The 22507-nt window shown below is 40.6% G+C and overlaps 1 protein-coding gene across 2 annotated transcripts in view; it reads right to left on the bottom strand.

Moving 5' to 3' along the window:
* The window catches only part of LOC111869049 (neuropeptide CCHamide-1 receptor), a 324526-nt gene that overhangs the window by 49057 nt on the left and 252962 nt on the right, over positions 1 to 22507 (bottom strand). For both annotated transcript variants that reach the window (XM_033753263.1, XM_023860247.2), the window contains one exon: positions 8090 to 8196. The gene's annotated coding sequence lies outside the window, so the exon portion shown is untranslated. The remainder of the gene's footprint in view (positions 1 to 8089; positions 8197 to 22507) is intronic.

Below are 22507 nucleotides of genomic sequence, written 5' to 3'. Positions count from 1 at the left end.
AATTACCTATAAAATTTACATTTCTGTAACCAGCAGCTCATATCCGCGATTTATATATTTAAGAGCATCGCATAGGATACAAGGAAAAAAAGATGACATGTCATCAAAATCCGGGCCCTGATCATAAGTAATAAGACTACAATCTTAAAAACGCTGTCTGCTGGCTGGTTTCTAACATCTAATCCTTCATTCTGCATGTAGGGTATTGTTACATGTAAATCCATTGCTATGCAACGTGTTGGTAAACGATTTCCTTCGAAGACAGATTCTTGATAAATCGCATATTGCTATGTTACGCAGCAGTAGAAGAGGCTGTGTTTTCTATGTATTCCGCGCCAAGCAACAGTAGAACAACGGTGTTACGCAATGTTTCTAAGCAACGAAACTATAAATACGTAAATAAATAAAGGGTGTTTTCCGTGGCGTGTGTGCATAGTGTTTATAAGAGAAGTGAATTCTGGGGTCACTTCAGGGCAGTTACGAGTTAATGATAGTGGCAGAAGCGCTCGAACAAGCAGGCAAGGAGTAAGCCACGGGAAATTCGTAGTTGCAGAACAGTTGGAATTCGGCGTGTGGAGACTCAGCGTGTGATTAGAAGATTCTATTTATGTGTAATATTTGGAGTGTGTGATTCAGTGAGACTGTTATAGTTTCCGTATTACAAACCCGCGAAGACTAGTGCAGGAAGACTGAGTAGATTGATGTGGAGTGATTATACATTGTGTAAATCAACAATCATATCATAATTATTTTTAATTACGACGTGCAAGTATCGAATAAATTCAATTACCTATCCACATCCTCTTCATAGTCACTAAAAAAAAGTGACAGTATAACATCTTGCGCATTTCTTAATTTTAACATCAGAGTAATTTAAACCTTATAGTCTTTGGAATATCAGTTAATTAAAGTAAGATTTCGTGAAAAGCACATATTAAAATGTAATTAATACATGGAAATTTTTACATACATTTATATTTCTTTAGGCGTAGATCAATTTATAATTTCTTAGAATGACTGTTTCATGGCAATTTCCGACGTTATCTTGAGAATTATGCCTTAATATAAATTCTGAGAAATGAAATTGTTCATTGAATTTGCAGCAACAGTCATGTGACAAAAGGCTTCATTGCCAGGGTGATAAACATGAGCCTACAGAGTAACTCAGGTTTTCAAGTCAATTTTGAAGCAAATGGCGAAATTCCAACTTTAAACACAAATTTGGTAGACAAAGAGGGTAGTATGTGGGAAGAGAGATATGCCTGGAGAGCGTAAGCAGGTTGGAAACAGTCTCAAAGTAAGAAAGCGAACAGCTAAAAGCATTGTACTGAATAATGTACATTCTGGGGGAACAAACGATTTTTATCGACCTTAATATTTCCATATACGCAATAGGAGTTCACATTCTTCCTCTGTTTAAAAATTCGACAGCTTCACTTCTCCATTACGTGCTATACGTGTGATGCACAGAAGGATATAAAAGGAACAGTGTCACAGCTTCGGAAAACAAAACAACTCAAAGAGCTATAACTTTTGGAATAAACAAAATAACAAACTCTGTGATTTTAGTCCGCATGCGAACTATACCGACCGAGCGACCGCCGCTTGTCGGCGAAGTTTAGTGCCAACTTTTGCGGATAGAGGGTGTCGCGTGGTCAGCGCAACAAATTCCCGCAGCCGTTAATTTCGGTTTTCTAGACCGGAGCCGCTATTTTCTTGAAATAACTACTCAATTATCATCATGAGGCTGAGTGTACCCCGTTTCAGGCCCACTACTTCTCAGAAAAATCTAGTAGTGCCGGGAATCGGACCCGGGACTCTGACTCTGTAGCCAGGAACTTTTGGAATACAACGTAAACTATATTTGCTGCCAGTTTCAAGCTAGTTTCTTCCTTTGATTACAATTCTATGCTGAAGATGGAGATCTGTTTCTCCGAAACGTCGGACAACTCACTAAATTACATGGCGTTATATTCCAGAATGTATAACGCTTCCTAGCAGCCGCTGTGATGAATTCATTTCGAACATCGATAGGTCAGGTTGACCGCGTGCTTAAATATCATACCAACAATGCGTTTGGGGCAGTTGGAGGTAAATATTAACTTATGTATTCCTCGGCTATAGACGGAGGTGAATGGTTAGCTTCATGCTACGTCCGATTTCCCGTTTTCCGGACTCAGCTATGCAGCTCATAGAGAAGAATGAGAGTTGTCTGTATTAAGATGCTGAGAATTATTACAAGAGAAGGCCACATAGCTTCATTTCTTAGATGTATAAACAGAGAATTTACTATCATATCCCTTTGTCACCGACTAAAATATTGCCACATGTATGGAGTGACTACAGACGGGGTTTGGGGTTGTTTCCTGGATTTATTGACCACTTTAACACACAACTCGTAATTACACTGATTACTCGCTGATTACAGTTCACACACTAGGCCTTTTCGAACCCTCAGTGCCTTCACTTGTATTTGCCGGGTAACGGTTTTAATAATGGTTATTCCTCTGCTTCCGGCCTCAAGTCCTTTATGAACAGCGGCTCCCTTCCAACTGAACTATTCTTGAGTCTGTCTTATGTTAGACCGACGGTCGGTCGGCCAGTCTATCCCGGAATAAAGCACACATCTGGGGCTTACGGCCAGATTTACGTTATTGTCAGATAGCTGCGGATTTGTTGACGTGGTGCGCTCTCTCTGACGAGAGGGCGGGACTGATGTTTACATGTTCTGGTGTCCTTCGCCAGCAGAGTAATTCCCGGGTCCGAGTCCCGTGGGACACATGGCCATTATTACTGTCTCACATTCGAGACTTCTCGTCGCCTCCTATGGCTCGCAGGGATATGGTGGAGCCTTTCGACCACGCCTCCACCCCTTTTTTACTCACCGGGTAGAAAACATCTTTTCCAACTCTACCTCTATTGTTGCATGCGTATCCGTTGCAGCGGGAACGAGTTTAGGAATCGTTGTCTAGAAACGGCTCTGGTATATTTGCTTATCTCGCGACCGCTGCATAGTAACGACTCTATATGCTAAAATATGAATTTACAGACTCTACAAAGTAACGCATAGCGATTAAAAATCGTGAAGATATAACGCCATATGTATCGCAAGTTCTTTACCGACGATTCGGAGGAAAGTAGAAGATTTAAAGCGCTGTCTCCTCTTTCAGGGTAAACATTTACTTGGCTACTTGCACCTCACCCTCCCTAACCATCATCGTGGAAAGCTCACACCCTACACTACAAATCCTGCCTCAAGCACTTTGTATCTAAACAATATTGCATAGCGACCAGGATGCTAGGACTCGGCTAACGTCGGCTCCGCTCGGCTCACTTCGGCTCCGCTCGTGACGTCACCGCGGGAAGAGTTGCGGGGTGATTACTCGCCTATTACGCGAGCGCTACGTTACCGCTACGTGCAGCTGGGGAGGTAGGGATCAACATGTCACAATATGTTAAGATATGGCGTACACTACTGCATAAACTGCTGCTCCATTAACGTTATCCAATTGAACCCCTAATTAATTCTATATGATTAGGTTATCCGCTACCACAACAAAGTGATATATAATCAATCATTACTTTACAATTGAATATTTATTTCCCGCTACATGTTTCGGCCTCATAGGACCATCATCAGGCAGTGATACAAGAATACGTCTAGGGTCACTGAACGCCCAATATTTTTTTTATTTACATAATATTAGCAATCAAAATTACATTTGATTCTATAAGCTAATTTGCTGTATTATTCTTCGTGACGTGGAGAGGGCTTATCCAGAGATAAGTCCTCGTTAACCCTCTCTCAGGTCGGCTGGCCAAGAACTCCCAATATGGATCCATATTTGGTACAACGTGTCATGGTCTATGATAGAGAATTTACGTGCCTCGAGTTAAATATAAATATTGAAATTAAGTATGTGTACCTATATATCAAGGATATATTAAAAATATGTAAGTATATTGACTTTGGATTAAAATATTAAAGATGTATTATTATTAAAGGTTATTAAATTGTAAAAATTATTTAAAATGTTACATACCACGTTTCTAAATTACAGTACCCAAGGCAGGGTTCAGCTACATCGTTATGTAGTTCGCGTATCTATGCTGTTAAGCCTCCACATGTGAAGGGTCATAGTGTCCAGGGGTATGATATGTAAATATATGTGTGTTATGTTGTTATGTGTAGTGCTACCATTCGCTAGTTCATCGATATAAAATGGTGTGGTACTCGTGGCCCTTAATTACATCGTGTGCGCTTCCTTGTATGGACGTTATGATGGGTGCGTACTATGCCGTGCTTATCTCAATTCATTTCTCTACAAACTCCGGTCTAGAAAACAGAAAATTAACGGCCGTGGGATTTTGTTGCTCTCGCCACGCGACACCCTCTACCCGCTAAAATTGGCACTAACTTCGCCGACAAGCAGCGGTCACTCGTATCGGTATAGTTCACTTGCGGACCAAAGCCACGAAGTTTTTTTATAAACTTTAATATTTTGTAATATATTTCAACAAATTCCTCTTGCCCGGAGCTGAGTTGGTACGTGCCAATGTGTTGTACAACAATGGACGTGCTGAAGTTGGGTTACGGATGTCCTCAGCAGATGTAGCACTTAAAGGCTACGCGTTGCATCAATTTTTCATAAAATAGACAGTTCGTTAAGCAATCATAGACAAAGCAATACGAACTCAATTGAAAGATGTTATTTGAGGTACATTAAACTCTATTCTCCTTCTGGGTTTTCGCATTGAGAGAAGGTGGTAAGCCCTGTCTCAAGAATGTTCATTTCGTTAAGTTAACGTGAACTTTCTGAGCAACCTCAAATTGCACATTCCAGAAATTTGGCACGAAGATGAGAATTTTCTGTACCTACTGACTTCTCATACCCGTAGTGATATATTTGTAAATAAATTTATTAAATTTTTTCCAACAGATAAAAATTCTTTTAACATTTTCAATAATAATACTGTTACCTTCATAATTTTATGTGTCAGACGCACAAAAATAGGTCAGAAGTTACAGAAAACCCATACCGATGTACTGAATTTCAGGTTGCGAAGTTTTCCACAGTTCAGAGAAACGTACCTTAATATGTTAAAAGTAACTTTGCTAAGACAAGGATCACCACCTCCCCTTAATGTGTTTTGTATATTTCAGAGTTCTGACCACAAGCAAAGCTATGATAGATCCCCGGAGGGTAGGTTACCGGTAGAGATACCATGCCAGTCAGGCCGAAGGACAGAGCCATGTTCTCTCAAGTCGTGTGTTGTCTGTGAAGCTAAGAGCCAGTGGGAAAGCAATACATGCTAAGAAACATAACGGGTCCCGGATGGATGATTAATGGGCATCTGTCATGAAGGAGGCCAAGGTTCTTAGAGGACCGCAAAGCCAGGGAATAAGGCGAAACATAGGAACTGATGCGCATTACTACGTAATTTTAAAGGCAGACTCACAGGTCCAAAGCTGTTCTGTAGCACAGATGTTACACTAGATATAGTAATAATGTCTTGAGAGTAAGCAGCAGGAAGTTGGACAAAATTACATAATTTAGAGCGTCATAATTTATACTCTACATAACGTGGTCAAACCAAGAAGGACGACGAGGCTGGGACTTGAATCAAGCATGGAAGTATTGCATACAAAATCTTATTCAGGAAAAATTCAGGGAAGAGACAGCTTGATATACATAGTTGTATATTAGAGGATAATACTGTAACTGTAATACTGTAACCCGTTGCCAGGCAACAGCTCTGTAAATAAGGTCCAACACGCAAAAATAAACGAGGCTGTGTTTTCCACGTCGTCCGCGCCCAGCAGCGGTGGAACAACGGGGTTATGCAACCCGCTTCTAAGCAACGACTCGGTAAACACACTTTCTCTTAAGCGGTGACGCTAGCAGCAATAGAGACAGTGTTTTCCATGGGGTATGTGCAGGGTGCTTATAACAGAGGTGAATGCAGTGTCAGATCCAAAGTATGCACAAAAGATTGGTAGAAACACATATGTAATATTTTTTTAAAGTGAAGCAACAGCCAGAGAGGCTGAACCATGAACTCTGAACCTCCTCCTTGAAGAATTCCCCCAGTCCACACTGCACCTTTAAGTGGGTAGTGGTTTCCAGGACGGTTGACGCAACACAGACTGCCACCCGAAAGCGTAAAAGCAAGTCATAGCAGTTGGGGTAGGATAACAGACCACACTTTTAACAATGGTGTCAGGAGTTTGGGATAGTACAACACTGCATAACACAGCGAAAAAGACGCATTGCCTGAATTCATACTGTATTATCAGTTTATGTCTTAAATTCTTAGTGCAAAAAGGAAAGTTAAGCTTTAAATAAATTCACCATTTGTTAGTCTTAGGTTATCGTAGCTTAAATATTTGCAAGGAGACAGATTAATTCTGATAACATTAAATTGCGTAACACGAAAACGTGACATATTAAAATCACGAAGCAACTGTTTAAGCCCTCTTAAAATTAAATGAGAACAGAGAAGATAGAAGCTTCATGAAGATACGAGAAATTCAAGCCCTTCCGTCTGCGGCTGCCTTTGTCTGCTGTCAACGTAATTAAGTGATACCCTCCATTTGACATGTCGAATGTGCACATGCGCACGAAGTACAAGAGGCGACAACGCTTACCCACGTCATACAGCGCATCAAATATCTGGACAGCGAAAGAAACGGTTTTCCATCATTCACAGCTGCTACTCTTAACCCAGATTCATGAAACTAAATTAATTTTTAAATGTTAAGTAAAAATGACTCGTATTAGGGAGATATAGATTCGAAACTCGGTTCGGAGATCAGCTGTCCTGAGGCTTCATGGCTTCCTTCAGACTCTCAAGAGAGATTCTGGGATAGTATTTTGAAATGGGCGACATCTTACACAGTTTTTCATCATTCACAATCAAGCGACACAAACGAAACGGGGTCCTTAAAACTTTAAAACAGAGTGGTAACTACATAGTTATCACATACTTTAATAACTGAAATTACCGTATAGCCTCTGACTTCTATTCTGAGGGTATCCGCTTCGAATATCGGCCGAGTCACAGATTATGCTGAGGTGCCTCGCGATTACGTCAGTTCCACCAGGCAAATGAGCAGACACTGCCTCTAATTAGGCAACATTCGTTAAAAGTCATTGCTCAGTTATCATCCTGCAGTTCGACATTATACACTCTGAGATACTGAGACTGTCATTAAAAATCATAAATTAAATAAATATGTAACAGTGAAATCCTCTAATTTTTCCCACTGCGCATGTATGCATTGCGAAGGGTTTTCACAATAAACAATTATTTTCCTACACAGCATAAATCCACTGATATTTATAATAGAAACACATAGTGTTTTGTAAAACGTAGGGACTGAATTTTTAAACATAATTTAGATTAACTACCTGCTTCGGAACGGTAAACAATATACGATTAAGCAAATATAAAGAATTGAATAACATTTTTTAGATCAATACAATTTGAAATTATATTGCTACAAATCATACAAATTGCCGATCTGAGTGATCTAGGTCACGAAATATCTTCGCCCGCTCGACACTAGAACGGCGGGTTCGAACCCCACTCGACTCATACATGTGTTGCGTTCTTTTTCTGCATTTTTGTTGCCCTGAACACGTGGCGATCTTACGACCGACTGATCCTCTTTCCAAGGAGTCTTACCAGTTGTCTGCAAGATTCATAATTTCATAATTAATTAATTCCGAGTGGGGTAAGCCAGGCAACCTAATCCTTCAACGAAAAAACATATGAAGAAATTTACAGTAATTGCACTTGCAGGGCAGTGACTTTCTTGACTAGCTAAATGAGTATCATAGTACCAAAGTGACTTAGGTTCGATTACAGATTCGGTTATGTGTGATTTTTGTGGACAAAGTTGTGGGTTTTCTGTGAGTGCTTCGATGTTTTATAATTAATCATCATATTATTGATGATATTAATTCTTGACGCTTACAGCATCGTTAAATAGCCAACGAAATAAATAAATTTTTGTCAAAGAAGACTAGGCTCTATGTTTATTTCGCTGTCTGTCTCCATTTACATATAATTATTAAAAACTTACCAATAACGCTGAAGTGTCCACGATGCGACATTCATGTACTGATCATCATCCTTGAGATAAGGGTAGGAGCTGCTTAGAAAACGGTAACTTGAACCGCCCTTCCCTCTCTGCAACGAAATCACAGCGCGTAAAAATATATGATTCGTCAATCCGTTTATATTACTGAGGTTTACAGCAAATGATTGACAAGCTAGACATGATTTATAACGGGATATTATTCAACTGTCACTAGACACTGAATGAGGACACTTAATGTAAGCTAAGGTAACAGCAGAGTCAAAACATGCTTATGTTTCCTCAGGCATGGCTGTGTCAATTTTAGGAAGCTTTCAGCTTTAATTCACTGATGCGATAGCTATCCTTTACGTGTGTTTATTGTTTTAGCAAGGGGCAATATAAACTGTGGAAGAACAGAATGTTCTCCCTAGGCTTTCAGTACAGACACGTAACGATGGGTGAGGTGATCACTGATGAAAAGAAAGGAATTTGAAAGGAAGCGATTATGGAATAATTGCGGAACTATCCCAGCATTTCCTGAAGGGACTAAGCAAAACGAAGAAAAAAGTCAGCCTGGACAGACGGTGTCCCGACCAGGATTCGAACCCAGCACTTATTCAATATTAATTCAGAGCGTTACCTCTAGACCTTCCTGTCCGGTGGACACAGCATATTGACCTCTTGATTGATGCTGTAACGCCGATATATCAGCTGTAGAGGTTTCGAATTGCACATGAATATACAGCCGGGATAGCTCAGTCGGTACAGCGACTGGCTACGGACTGGACGACCGCGGGATCGGAGTTCGAGTTCTGTAGGGTCAAGAATTTTCTCTTCTCCACGTCGTCCAAAGGGGCTCTGGGGCCCAACCAATTTCCTCTCCAGTGGGTACCGGAGACTCTTTCCCCGGGGGTAAAGTGACCGGGGCGTGAAGCTGACCACTCACCTCCAACTAGTGCCGAGGTCAAGAAAATGCGGATCTATACATCCATTCCACCATACGCCTTCATGGCGCAATGTATAATTAATTAGGCACAGGGACAATTCTACCTTTACAGCGCCGAATGGTGAGTAGCGAGGAGAGAACTGGGAACTACGTATATGGAACGAAGCGGTTTTCATCTAACTTCAGTTACCGGCACTAAACCGGTACTTCTCTGGAGTGGCTGAGATCTGAACATGGGACATGCTGAATGCGAAACAGAAGTGCCGACCACTCGACCACGACGTCTGAAGGGTGGAAGATAAGTCAACATGAACACTGAGTGAGAAATAAGGCGACCGTGGCCTATTCTGTATTTCTTGGAATTAGGTTAAAGGAGGTGAAGGAACTCTGGAAAATAACCGGTAGTATACCATACTGGGTTTCGAATACGTTGTCCCATTAAATAAATCTTGAGCTCCACAACTATGCAGACTTACTCCCGAATGTTTGAATGCCATTATTCTGGCACAATCAACAAACAAAACAAACTCCGTGGCCTGTAGTCCGCAGGCGAACTATATCGACCTAGCGACAGCCTCTCATCCGCGAAGTTAGTGCTAACTTTAGAGGATAGAGGGTGTCGCATTGTCAGCGCAACGAATTCCCACGGCTGTTAATTTAGGGTTTGTAGACCGGAGCCGCTATTTCCTTGAAAGAACTCCTCAATTATCCTCACGAGGACCCCGTTCCAGAACCACTACACAGAAAATCTGGTAGCGCCTGGAATCGAACTAGAGATCTCTGGATTTGTAGCCAGGAACGCTGACCACTACACCACAGAGGGAGTCTCCGGTATAATCAAGTGATTCAAAATTATATCTCTAACGCTGGATATCTTAATGAGTTCTGATATAATTTTACCTTCTCACGAGATACTGTTACTGTTACTTGGAATTTTGACTCAAAATACGTTTTATTTGTCCTTAAAATTCAAATTCATAGATTTGTTGATGGTGATATTAATACTTGGGAGGTAACCGATTGTTAATCCCGGCTAGAAATAAGAGTATGCTATTCCAAACCGGAATTTTAAGTTAATTTCCTTAGTCTCTCCTTGACGTTACAGGAAATAAGCCAAAATGATCACTTTAGAAGTCATTTCCTGCGTAAAATTAAAACCTTTCAGAAAGTGAAATAATGGGACAGAATGTACCGACACTTTTATAGAGAGATAAACCGCTTTTACTGTTAACTTTGTGGCTTCGGGACCCTGTAATGAAATTGCTTAGGGAGGTTGACGAACAAACAGTTATCGCCACCCTGGGCTGAGGCGGAGGTTCTGATAATGACAGCACAAGGTGGCAATCTTCCTGACGGAAAACCTTATCAGAAACCTTATTAGAAAGAAACTCTCGTCTCGTTGTTATGGTACAATCGCTGTAATTAGTGAGGCGCCTGGAAGGAAACAGAGCTTTCGTCACTCTGTTCACCCTTAACTTTATATATCACCTCTAGTTCTGTGTTTTAATGGCTTGTTATTTTGTCTTTGTTCAAAGAACTGTGTAACAGATTGAACTGCAGGCTCACTATAAGAAGTGAGAAATAAAGGAAGAGAGACAGATAAAGAACGTAACAGAAGAAGGCAAGAAGAATTGTAAGGAAACAAAGTAAGGAGAGACGAAAGAAAGAAATTAAGAGAAGAAGGAAAGAAGACGGAAAAAAAGTGAAGATAAAAAAGAAAAAGAAGGAAAATATAAGAAATAAGAAAGGTATTATTGAAAAGAGATACTGATCAGATCTTTTGCATTCGTCAGATACTAGAGAAAAGTGGGAGCACAATGAGACAGTACATCAGCTGTTTGTAGACTTCAAGAAAGCCTATGATTCTGCTAGGAGGGAAGTAATTTACACTAGCAATACCTCGCATAGTCCGGCTTCGATCAGTCCGGATTAACTATAGTCATGTTTGAAAATTTCAAGACAAACTAAATTTTAATTGAGCAAAATAAAAATAAATTATAAAATATTAGTACACAAAATTATTTTTAATACATAAATGATCGGTTTTTTTCCTTTTATACAGTCAAGTCTCTTTTTTTTGCGGTTTATTTTTATGTGCTTTTAAAGTTATGCGATACGATACATATTTCAATATTTTCTGGGGTTCCCAGTTGTGTATGTACGTACCTATGCTCGGGTCGTTCATTCTTGAGCTCTGACAGCTATCGCTGCAGGAGGTGGGGGGAGCACTACTTTAACGGAAATTCTGAAGAGCTACATCAGAAACGTTAACGAAACTATAGGCGAAGCATGGCATGAATTAACGGCAAGCAATATGAGGGCAGTATGGAAACATATCATATCACACCGTGCACATGATTTCATTGGTTTTGAAACTCATTTTGCTGAAGTCACTAATAACATAGTGGAAACTGGACAGCAACTTGGTTTCAATGAGTTAGATTCCGTCAACGTAACTGAGTGCATCAAATCGAACACTTATGAACTAGATAACGGAACACTTATTAACATAGATGAACAACGGGCTTATGAAGAACTGGAGGACAACTTAGACAATGACGACTGTGCTGAAATGCCTGCACGAGAATTAACAGCTGAACAACAATAAAAATTCTTGGAAAGGTTGAAACCTTGTCAGAACATTTTATGGAAGTTGATCCCAATATTGAACGTAGCCTTACAATTCGCCGAACGATAAACAATGCAATTCGTTGCTACGAAGAAATGTATGAAGAGAAAAGGCTAAAGAAGAAAAATGTGCAGACATCAATATTGCAATTTTTAGAGAATAAAAAATGAATTGCGAAAACATTATTTTTTTAAATTATTTCTAATAAAGACATTTGAATTTATTAATTGCGTTTTATTTATTGAGAAACGGAGAACTTTTTTAACCAATTATCATTTTTGTATATATTTATTTCATCGATTAGTCCGGTTTCAAACAGTCCGGGATATTGGCGGAACTGATTACCCGGATTATGCGAGATATTGAGTTTGGGATATCCATGAATCTAGTTAAACTGATTAATATATGTTTAAAAGAAAGGAGATGCTTTATGAACACTGTTTTTTCAACTTTACTTTAGTATATGCCATTAGGAAGGTCCAGGCGAACCAGGTGTGACTGAAATTAAACGGAACACATCAGCTGTTGGTCTATGCTGATGATATGGATTTACTGGGTGATAATATAGATATCATAAAGAAAAACATATAAACTTCAACTGACGCAAGTAAGGAGGTCAGTCTAGAAGTAAACACAGAGAAAACTAAGTATATGTTGCTGTCTCGTCACCAAAATGCAGGGCGAAACATTGACATAAGATAAGAAATAGAAGATTTGAAAATGTGGCACAGTTCAGATATTTGGGAATGACGATAACAAATCAAGACGGATTCAGGAGGAAATTAAGAGGAGACTGAACTCGGGTAACGCTTGCTACCATTCAGTCCAGAACCTTTTGTCTTCTCGCCAGTTTTCTAAAAACTTAAAACTTATAATATACAAAACTATTATTTTGCCTGTTGTTCTGAATTGGTGTGAAACTTGATCTCTGACCTTGAGGGAGGAACACAGACTGAGGGTGTAAGATTTGAGGTTTTCAGGGCGGTGACTATGAAGAAAGCAGTCTTCTTGGATGTGGCGCCATGCAGATGTGGTGTTAACCGACGTTATTTTTGCTTCTAGCCTGAAGATAGAGGCGATACCTTCCTCCGAAACGTCGGTTAACACCACATCTACACGGCGCCACACCCCAGAAGACTGCTTTCTTCATAGACTGGGGGTATTTGAGAACAGGGTGTTGAGGAGAATATTTGGGCCGAAGAGAGATGAAGTGACAGGAGGTTGGAGAAAACTGCATAACGAGGAGCTTCATAGCTTGTACTTCTCTTCGAATATAATTAAAATGATCAAGTCAAGGAGGATGTGATGGGCAGGGAATATAGTAGGAATAGGGAAGATGATATTTGTGGGATACCGGAAAAAAAAAGAGCCTCTAGGTAGACCAAGATGTGGGTGGGTGAATATAGCGGGTTCCATAAAATGTTGGGAAATTCTTGAGTAGCTTCACGACTGGCGACTTCACAAGGGATCAGGTCCATGGCGTTAGACAGTTCGTTATGAATGAAAACAGAGAGTAAGAAAGAAATAATAAATGGAAGAAAAACGAACTGAAGAGAGGAAGAGAGAAGGAAATGGGGAAAATAATAAGAAAAGAAACCAAGGAAAATTATACACTAATTGGTCCAGCTTATATCCGGCAGTTACTTGGCTCGATACTCGAAGCGGTCACTGGAAGTCCTGAGTTTTTCCCTTCTGATTTTCCTGTGTTATTCCCGCATCAGGATTCCAGTGTAACATCTTGAAGGTACAACCGCGATCTCCTAAGACCTACTCAATTAACCGCACATACGTAATCTTCCCGTAAACAGATCACATCTTATATCCTCAGCATGAAGTACAGTGTCGTAAAACCAGAATATAGAACAAATAAACACAGATGCTCCGTGGTCAGGGTCAGCCAGATACAGTAGACTGTAAAAACTGTTACTGTTCATGTCTAGAAAAATTCCACAGAATAAATTCTTTATCGGAAGGTATTTAAATAATAACGGTGCTGTAGTCTCAGAAAGTGACGCCTTTTCAAGACAGTCATATAAAGATCTGAGTAAAACCACGGAAAACAGCAAGAAATATCCTTTTGTGATGCTGATAAATTCTTACATTGTTATTACAAACATCTTTAGATNGTCTCTCCGCTTGCAGATTTCTTATATTTTTTCTTCTACCCTGAAGATGGAGGCGATACGTTCCTCCGAAACGTCGGTTAACACCACATATACACTGTGCCAAATCCCAGAAGACTGCTTTCTTCATCTTTATATAATTATAATAATATGTTATATCCTTGTAATTTCAAATTTAAATTTGTACGGTAAGATATTTGATTGTATGGGTGGTGTATTAAAGGCCACAATGTCCAACACTTTGATTACTAAAATTTCAACGCAGACAGAGAGGTCTATTAATATTGTATTCCATTAGTTTGACAACTAGAGACATCTATATACATATGTCAGTTCCATTACTTCAGGAACATTCCTGACCGCTTAGCAACCGAGTTCAAAACAATGTAGACAGTGATATATTAGTACTGATCTGAGGATTTATCATGCATAATCATCACCACATCCAGCATTCCACAATGTATCAGTCCTATATAAAACGTAAACGAGGGAGACTAGGCAGTGAATGTTGCCCTGTTTATTTATTTTCTATGGAAGAATGTGAACCGACTGTTCTGTTCATATCACAACTGACATTCCAAGGTTCTGCCTGATGTATTGCTTTTAAATGATCTAGAAGCGATTCATGAGTCAGTGTAAAAATACACCCAGTTTTTCATTGGTTACTTAGCCACACTTGCTTTCTATTTGAGTGGTCCTGCCTCCTAATCTCCTCCTTGACAACTCAGCTTCTTGCGAAGATTCTAGGAACATTTTAAGATAACTTAAAATAAGATACAACCGATTAATCTTTGATACGAGTATATTCCGGCTGGTATATAAGCAGACTCATGTCTCCTCATTAGACGCTATGAACAGGAGTAGAAAATTCAGAGCTCCAAAAGAGTAAAAAGTGAACAAAACGCATTTCTTTATGGTTATTAGAACCCAAACAAACTCCGTGGCTTCAGTCCGCAAGCGAAGTATATCGACCGAGCGACCGCCGCTTGTCGGCGAAGTTTAGTGCCAACTTCAGCGGATAGAGGGTGTCGCGTGGTCAGCCCAACGAATACTCACGACCGTCAATTTCGGTTTTCTAGACCGGAGCCGATATTTCCTTGACATAACTCCTCAATTATCATCACGAGGCTGAGTGGACCCCGTTTCAGACCCATTACTTCTCAGGAAGAAATCCAGTAGCGCCGGTAATTGAACCCAGGCCTCTGGATTTGTAGCCAGGAACTCTGACCACTAGACCACAGAGGCGTTCTGTTATCAGAACCCACCAGGGAAAAAATGAATAACTGTTTTTATTGTTCGAACCCACATTAAACGCATATATACACATCGTAGGCGAAATGCAAATTAACTGGTAATTAATGCTCGTGGCACGCGTAATATCTCCGGCTTCAGAACTGTAACTAGCGGGCATACAGACAACAATAACATGTAAGTCCAAATGTTACATAAACTCGTACAAGCGATTTGCTACAAAACCCTTTAATTTACATTATAATTTAGTTGTTTCTAAAGCAACACAGACTTATGGCAATACCATGTCCGTGTGTGAGTCTGTCCATCCACGTGCCTACTTGCATGTTCCCACTCATTGCTTCTGGAAAATTTGAATTTCGTATCATCAGAGACCACCTCACGTTCGTACCAGCTTCCTCTCCATAACACCAACATCAAGAACGTGTGTTAAGGCTGATAAAAAAAATACCATCTTCGAAAAACAAGAAAATTACTGAAAAGTGATGTATATGTATAAAATCAAATAAAACTAAGGCCAGCGGGATTATCATTAAAGTCTCAGACTGATTTGCCACTATGTTATGTCCCTTGAGTTTGTGACATTTCATTTTCATTAACTAGTATTATTTAAAAAGAGTGTGGTCTCCTGTACCGCCCCTGTGATCTAGTGGTCAGAGTTCCTTGCTATAAATCCAGAGGTCCCGGGTTCTATTCCCGGCGCTATCAGATTTTCTGAGTAGTGGGTCTGAAACGGGGTCCACTCAGCCTTGTGAGGACAACTGATGAGTTATTTCAAGGAGAAAGCGGCTCCGGTCTATAAAACCGAGATTAAAGGCAGTGGGGAGCCGTTGCTCTGACCACGTGACACTCTCTATCCTCAAAGATTGACACTAACTTCGCCGACAAGCGGTGGTCACTCGGTCGGTATAGTTCGCTTGCAGACTACAAGCTACGGAGTTTGTTTTATGGTTTTATGTAGTGTAGCGCCGTGTAATTGCGAAAATTCCTGACAATTCGGAGGAATATTAGTCCCCAACTTCAGGGTCAAACACTATGCTAAGAAATGAGGAAGAAGATGGGGTCAAGCAGAGATCTATTTGACGCATGACTTTGCCGGTTTCTTACTTGGTTTACTCTTCTCTAGATGCAATTCATATATTCCTCCGATGTGTCGGATCTGTTGCGCAACTACGTGACGTTACAAGTGAGAATCCCGTGCACTTTGAAGTCAATACCGGTGTATGTATCGCTAAGCAAGAATACAAATTCAAGAACTAAGTACATTTTGAGAGGGGAAGAACCAATCGGCATGAATATCTCCAACACACACATTACTCTGATGAAGATACGAAGCAACAATGCAATGAGGCTTCATATGGCATGGAAACTGAATGTTTTCCCAAAAGAAAAGAGGTCCCGGAAAAGCTTGAGTAAAATTTCTGACTAGTATGAGTCAGATGAAGTATTTAAAAATGGTAATAACTCAGTCGGTAAAGCAACTGGGCTATGAGTTGGATATCTGAGAAGTCTAGTTTCGATTCCCAACAGGGATAGGAAATTGTTATCCAGGATATCCAAATTGATTCTTGGGCTCACCCAGCCTCCTACACGACATATGCCGGGAGCAGTTTCCCCGATGGCAAAGCTGCAAGATAGTGGAGAAGAACAATCACCCTTATCCTTTATAGTGGTTAGGAAATGTTGAGCTATACATCCACTCCACAATAAGTCTTCACGCAGTGGTGCTTAATTAAGCTGAGGGATATCGCATCTTTGTTCTGATAATAGACGTTGGAGCATGATAAGTCTGCTACTTTTTATGAGTCCTTGAGTGTTCAGAGCATTTGCTGGCAGAACATTTTACATTTGTTTTAAAAAACGTTTTGCCATTAAACTCAATGTCTTCTCAAACACAGACGGGCTGTAACTGAATACCAATGTACTCAGCGGGAACCTCATTTGTGATAGCGACTGCATCTTCTCTCCTAATTCCGGGACACACAAACACCCACAGACTCATATAGGACGTACGTGACAAAATTACATGTTGCCTCATTCATACAAGCGACTCCGGACGTACTCGTTGTTTCTATGTCTAAATATCCATCAACTGACTGCGTCAAATGTATTTCTGTGTCTACTGAGGCATCACGCCTGAACAGTAGGAAGGAGTAGAGGTACAATTCCATGAATAGCTGGAGCGCATTGTCTAAACCATATCTAAAAAGGAGATTCACAGGGTCAAATTATGCAACTTTACAGCAAAGGAAGTAACGTGAAAAGGGAGGGTTGTAAGAAAAACGGCATAAATATGTATTTTCAGGGAACCGAGCCAATAGGAACACAGGAACATCGACAGAATCCGATAAGCCTTCAAGAGACAGAATTGTTACGAATTCAGCTGTGGCCTCAGACGAAACGAAAACACCGTCGCAATTCCAACACGCTTTACGAGGTAAAGAAAAACTTGAAGGAGATTTTATTGTCAACAACGTATAAATTAACAGCCTGAACATGGCTTTCTATTACAATTAATATGTAATTAATGACCTAAATCCAGAATTTAAATTCTGATCGCGAAAAGTAAAGATTGTGAAGGATAATGTTGTCTGGAACGTGAAGCCTTGCAGTCAGGTGAAAGTTTAACGATGTTTCCCCGAAACGTCAGTAATTTTCAGACTTGACACTGCCACTTTCCAGAAGATCTTACTCTTCATAGTCATCGCCGTGACAATCTGAACTCCAAAAGAGACTGCGTTAACGTCGATGTATCCACCAGGAATCTCTGTTCATTAAAACATATGTAGATCATGACACTGAAAAGAGACTGTGGCGTACATACCCGTTGCTAGGAAACGCCCGCAACATAAAACACGCAACAACAGAATTGTGTTTTCTATGTGGTCCGTGCTGAGTTGTTATAATGGGGAGGTTTGGAACTTAGTCAGCTTAGTTCCCCCGTGTGGAGTCGGGGTTGAATACCTCCACTGTGACCCTGCGAGTCGTAGGAGGCGACGAAAAGGGAAGCCTCAAATCTGAGACAGTAAAATATGGTAGCAAGTCCCAAGAGACTCGGACCCGAGAAACACTGCGCTGGTAAGGGCCAGCAGCATATAGAAGAGACAGACCCGTCCTCTCGTCAGAGAGGGCGCCCCACAGAAACAAGACCGTAACTGTCGAGGAGTAATAAACATCTGATAATGAGCCCCAGGATGGTGCTCGATACCAAGACTTACTGACTGACTGACCGTCAGTCGCAATATGACTTAGTCAGCTGGGTTACAGCCTGTGTGGAGGGGGTTCAGATACTTCCAGCGTAGCCCTGTGAATCGTAGGAGGAGACGAAAAGAATGCAGCGTCTCGGGGTATAACTGGCCCACCCGGTTCCTCGGGGATAAAAATATGGGACTTGGCCCTCCAGGTTGTGGGAGTCTCGAATCTGAGATAACAAAATATGGTAATTAGTCCCACGGGACTCGGACTTGAGATGATTGTGCTGGCGAAACCAACAGGAATTGTAAATAACAGACCCATCCTCTCGTCAGAGAGGATGTTACATAAGGACTATGACCGCAAGCGTTTAGTTGAAAAAAAGTTACTGATCGTGAGTCTCAAGGGGATTGTCGCCAAGACGAACCGATTGGTGGTAAACCTCCAGTCCTAAAGTAACTCTGACTCTCTCTCTCTCTCTTGGAAACGTTTAGTAACAGACTGAGAACAATATACTGTGTGCTCTAGTGAAATGTAAGTGTGGAAATAGCGATAATATTAGAGGTAGTTATTTGTATTTACGACCTGTAAGTGGTCAATAAATCTATTCACAAAACGAAACCTCGTCTATAGCCACACATACAGGTGACTCTATTTTACAAACAATTTACATGCACATGGTGCCTAGAAATGTATGCCTACGGACTCCGCGAGATTCCTTGAACGCTTAGAAGGAAATGTCCCTAGAAAAATTTTGACCCACACGTAACTCTTGCGGAACACATGACAAAACACGAAACATTTGTATTTTGGTTAAACCCCAAGGTTAACAACGAGCACTTTTATATTTCTTCCTAACCGCATTTCCGCTCGCCTAATGCCGGCGCGACAAATGCTTGGTACGAAAGTGGTAGGGGCACGCGATAGCGTAGTTGGTTGAGGCCTATGCTATAAGCCGGAAGGTCGTGGGTTCGAATCCCGATGAGGTCATTGGACCTAATCCTTCCAGCCGCACTATGGCCCTGTAGACTCAGCCTCTAACAGAAATGAGTACCAGGAATCTTTCTGGTGTGTAAAGGGCGGCCGGGGCGTAAGGCTGACAACCTTACAGTCATCTGTGAGCCGATTGTCTAGAGAAAATGTGGTAGCCTCGAAGTCTCACAACCCTATGGGCCTCCGCTGTTTGTTACAGGTAGTTACGTAAGTATGAGTCGAAAACTATAACCTGTACTTGATGTCCAATACACTTCTTCCGTAAGTTTTGTGGATTTCGAGATAATTAGAAATCGGGTGAGAACGAGCCACTACTGTTGGGCTATGTGTACTTGTTGTTATAGTTGAAACATGGCGAGGAGGTTACGGATTTCTCGTGCATTCTATTCAATTCTAGATTCACAAGAGCTTATGCGCAAACTTCTTGGGCGTAACGAGTTCTGTTGAAGCACACAAGCAACAGAGCGGATAAAAATAACCGAACACGCCTACTGCGCAGAAGCTTATGTAGTAACTGGACCATCATTGTGGAACAGACGTTTCAGAAATAAACAAGTACGAACACACTGACCTTCAAAGTTTCGCAGTGAAAGAGATTGCCCTCAGGTTTAATTTCTGATTTCCCTTCAAAGCGTTTGAGATGTAACATCAGGGCGCTCCAGGCAAGACAGACCGAAATAACGGCTCTCTATACCCACATAAATAATATTTTGGATTAATAAAATTAGCATTATAACAATAAGCTCAACATTATTAACAAATTAATTTGCATTTTTGATCCAGTAGGAGACACGAAGTTATATGCTCCACAGCAGTGCGTCGAGATTTATATGTATATGTGTTGTAGTTTGATTTGTCTCATTCTGGTCCGTCACGCTATCAATTACAAAGTGGATAATTTTCAGTCCAGTGTGACATACAAGTTTACAACACTTCAGTCTTTATTCACCTTACATGTTTCGATTCAAAAGAATCATCCTCAGGGGCGCACCGCTACGATCAGGAAACACTGTCACATAAGATGTTTTAATAATATGCACTTAAGCTATGAATAATGCTCACTATATAAATTTTGTTATTTTCACGGTTGGTTTTGATGTTTGTCTTAGGCACTTAAGATGACGCTTCTTGAAGTGTAGATTTACGTATGATGCTGTTTCTTTCAAGCGTATTTGCTGGGTATTCTGATTGGGATTTTCCACTGCACGCGATATGATGTTCACTTTTCCATACAGTAGCTTCCTTATGTATTTAAAATTGTATTAAAATTTATTTTGTATGTAAAAAATTAGTTATGTTAAAATATCCTGAGCCAACATTTGGTCATGTTGTTTTCCTCCTTATGGTGGAAGATGTCGTTTATTTCTCTTGACTGTGTGTTCTGTAAATATATTATTATATTAATTTTATTTATTCTATCTTATATAGTTATATATAAAACTTTTAGGTTTAACGCTACATGGTAAAAAGAACAAAGACAAATTACGTGTGATTACATGTAATATCTTCATGATCAGTTTAAATTCGCTTTCAGTTCTACTAATCTCATGCAATGCTGTGTAAAGGAGGCTCTCTATGCTTATGACTGGCGCAGTTAAGGGTTCAATCCATCCCAGTTTTCTCTCTCTTTGCTAGTTTCCTGGAGTTGTACAGTGGATGTTGGCCGATGCTGGGCGCTCAGGGTGGCTATTGTAAACAACGTGACTTACGACAAGACTCCGGGCATCGCTGATATCGACGCGAAACGATAGAAAAACAACAATGGAAGACATAAAGCTTCTACGCTTCCCTGGTCGTAGGTTGAAAAACCAGAGGGCAGGAGTTGGAAAACCTCTTGTGCTCTGCTAATGCGGCTATCCTTCGTGATAGCATAGAAACTTTACAAAGTATCAATGCGTGCTCAAGGCTCATGGATTGGTTGATAATTTCAAATGCTTTATATTTCTGAGAATGACAAGAACTGTCATAACTTCATTCATTAAATGTTCGATATTTGTCTAATTGGTTAGGTCTTTTCGAGAATTAGTACAGTAATATATGTCACTGAGCCGGGGCAGCTCAGTCGGTATACAGACTACCTACGTGTTGGACAATAGAAAGGTCAGAGTTCGAGTCCCGGTAGGGTCAGAATTTTCTTTTCTCCATATCGTCCAGACCGGCTCTGGGGCTCACCCAGCTACCTATTCAATGGGAACTGGGGGCATTTTCCCTGGGATAAAGCGGCCGGATCGTGAACCTGACCATTCACCTCCAGCTAATGTCGAGATCATAAAAATGTGGATCCAAGGCGTAGTGCTTAATTTGGTAAGTGCAAGGACAACTTTACCTTCATATATGTCACTAGCGTGTTACTGCGTATCTCTCAGCTAGTCTGTGCTCGTTCACACGATGTGGTCACATTTGTTCACAGTTACATACTTAAGTCAGATTTCTTGAAGAACAATCAATAGTTCAGAGTTCTGACCTCGGTCATCTTTGTTGTCATTTTCTTGGTTTAGTTTAGATTCTTGTAAAATAAAGGGCACGTGGTAGCGTAGTTGGTTGAGGCACTATGCTACAAGCTGGAAGGTCGCGGACTCGAGTCCAGATGAGGAATTTTTCAATTTACCTAATCCTTCCACCCGCACTATAGCCCTATGGTTGACTCAGCATCTAACAGAAATATGTATCAGGAATCCTCCTGGGGGTTAAAGGGCGGGCGGTGCGTAAGGCTGACAATCTTACCGTCATCTATAAGCCGAGTTTCTAGACAAAACGTGGGATCCTCGGCGTCTCACAACCCTATGAGCCGTCACGGCCTGTTAGAGGAATAGCTTTACTTTTATCATGTAAATTACATCATCTTTACACACATCTCAACGTGCCAGTATAAATTTTATAATCACACATGTAGGCCTTTGATATTAAGCAAGGAAAATACTTATTTGGAATCCCGTAAATGTATTGCGTATTTAAAATAAAATACAATTACCTCTGTTACAGTTATTAAAACACACAATGCTCATACTGATATATGCATATGACAGAAAGATTTCAAATATAATTATAGCACTAGCATTACTGCGAAATATTCTTTAGTATACATATTGTCTGCCGGTCACGGTAGCCGAGCGGTCTAAGGCATGTACTGTCTTCGCTCGCTTGGAAACCGGGATCGTGGGTTCGGCTGTTTCCTGTGAGGTACGAACTGAATTCTTATATATTATTCTTATACACTGCCGGTCACAGTAGCCGAGCGGTCTAAGGCATGTACTGTCTTCGCTCGCTTGGAAAACGGGATCGTGGGT

Source organism: Cryptotermes secundus, unplaced genomic scaffold (genome assembly GCF_002891405.2).
Source record: "Cryptotermes secundus unplaced genomic scaffold, Csec_1.0 scaffold70, whole genome shotgun sequence".
NCBI classification, from domain to species: Eukaryota; Metazoa; Arthropoda; class Insecta; order Blattodea; family Kalotermitidae; genus Cryptotermes; species Cryptotermes secundus.
This window is presented reverse-complemented; position numbering and strand designations above follow the sequence as displayed.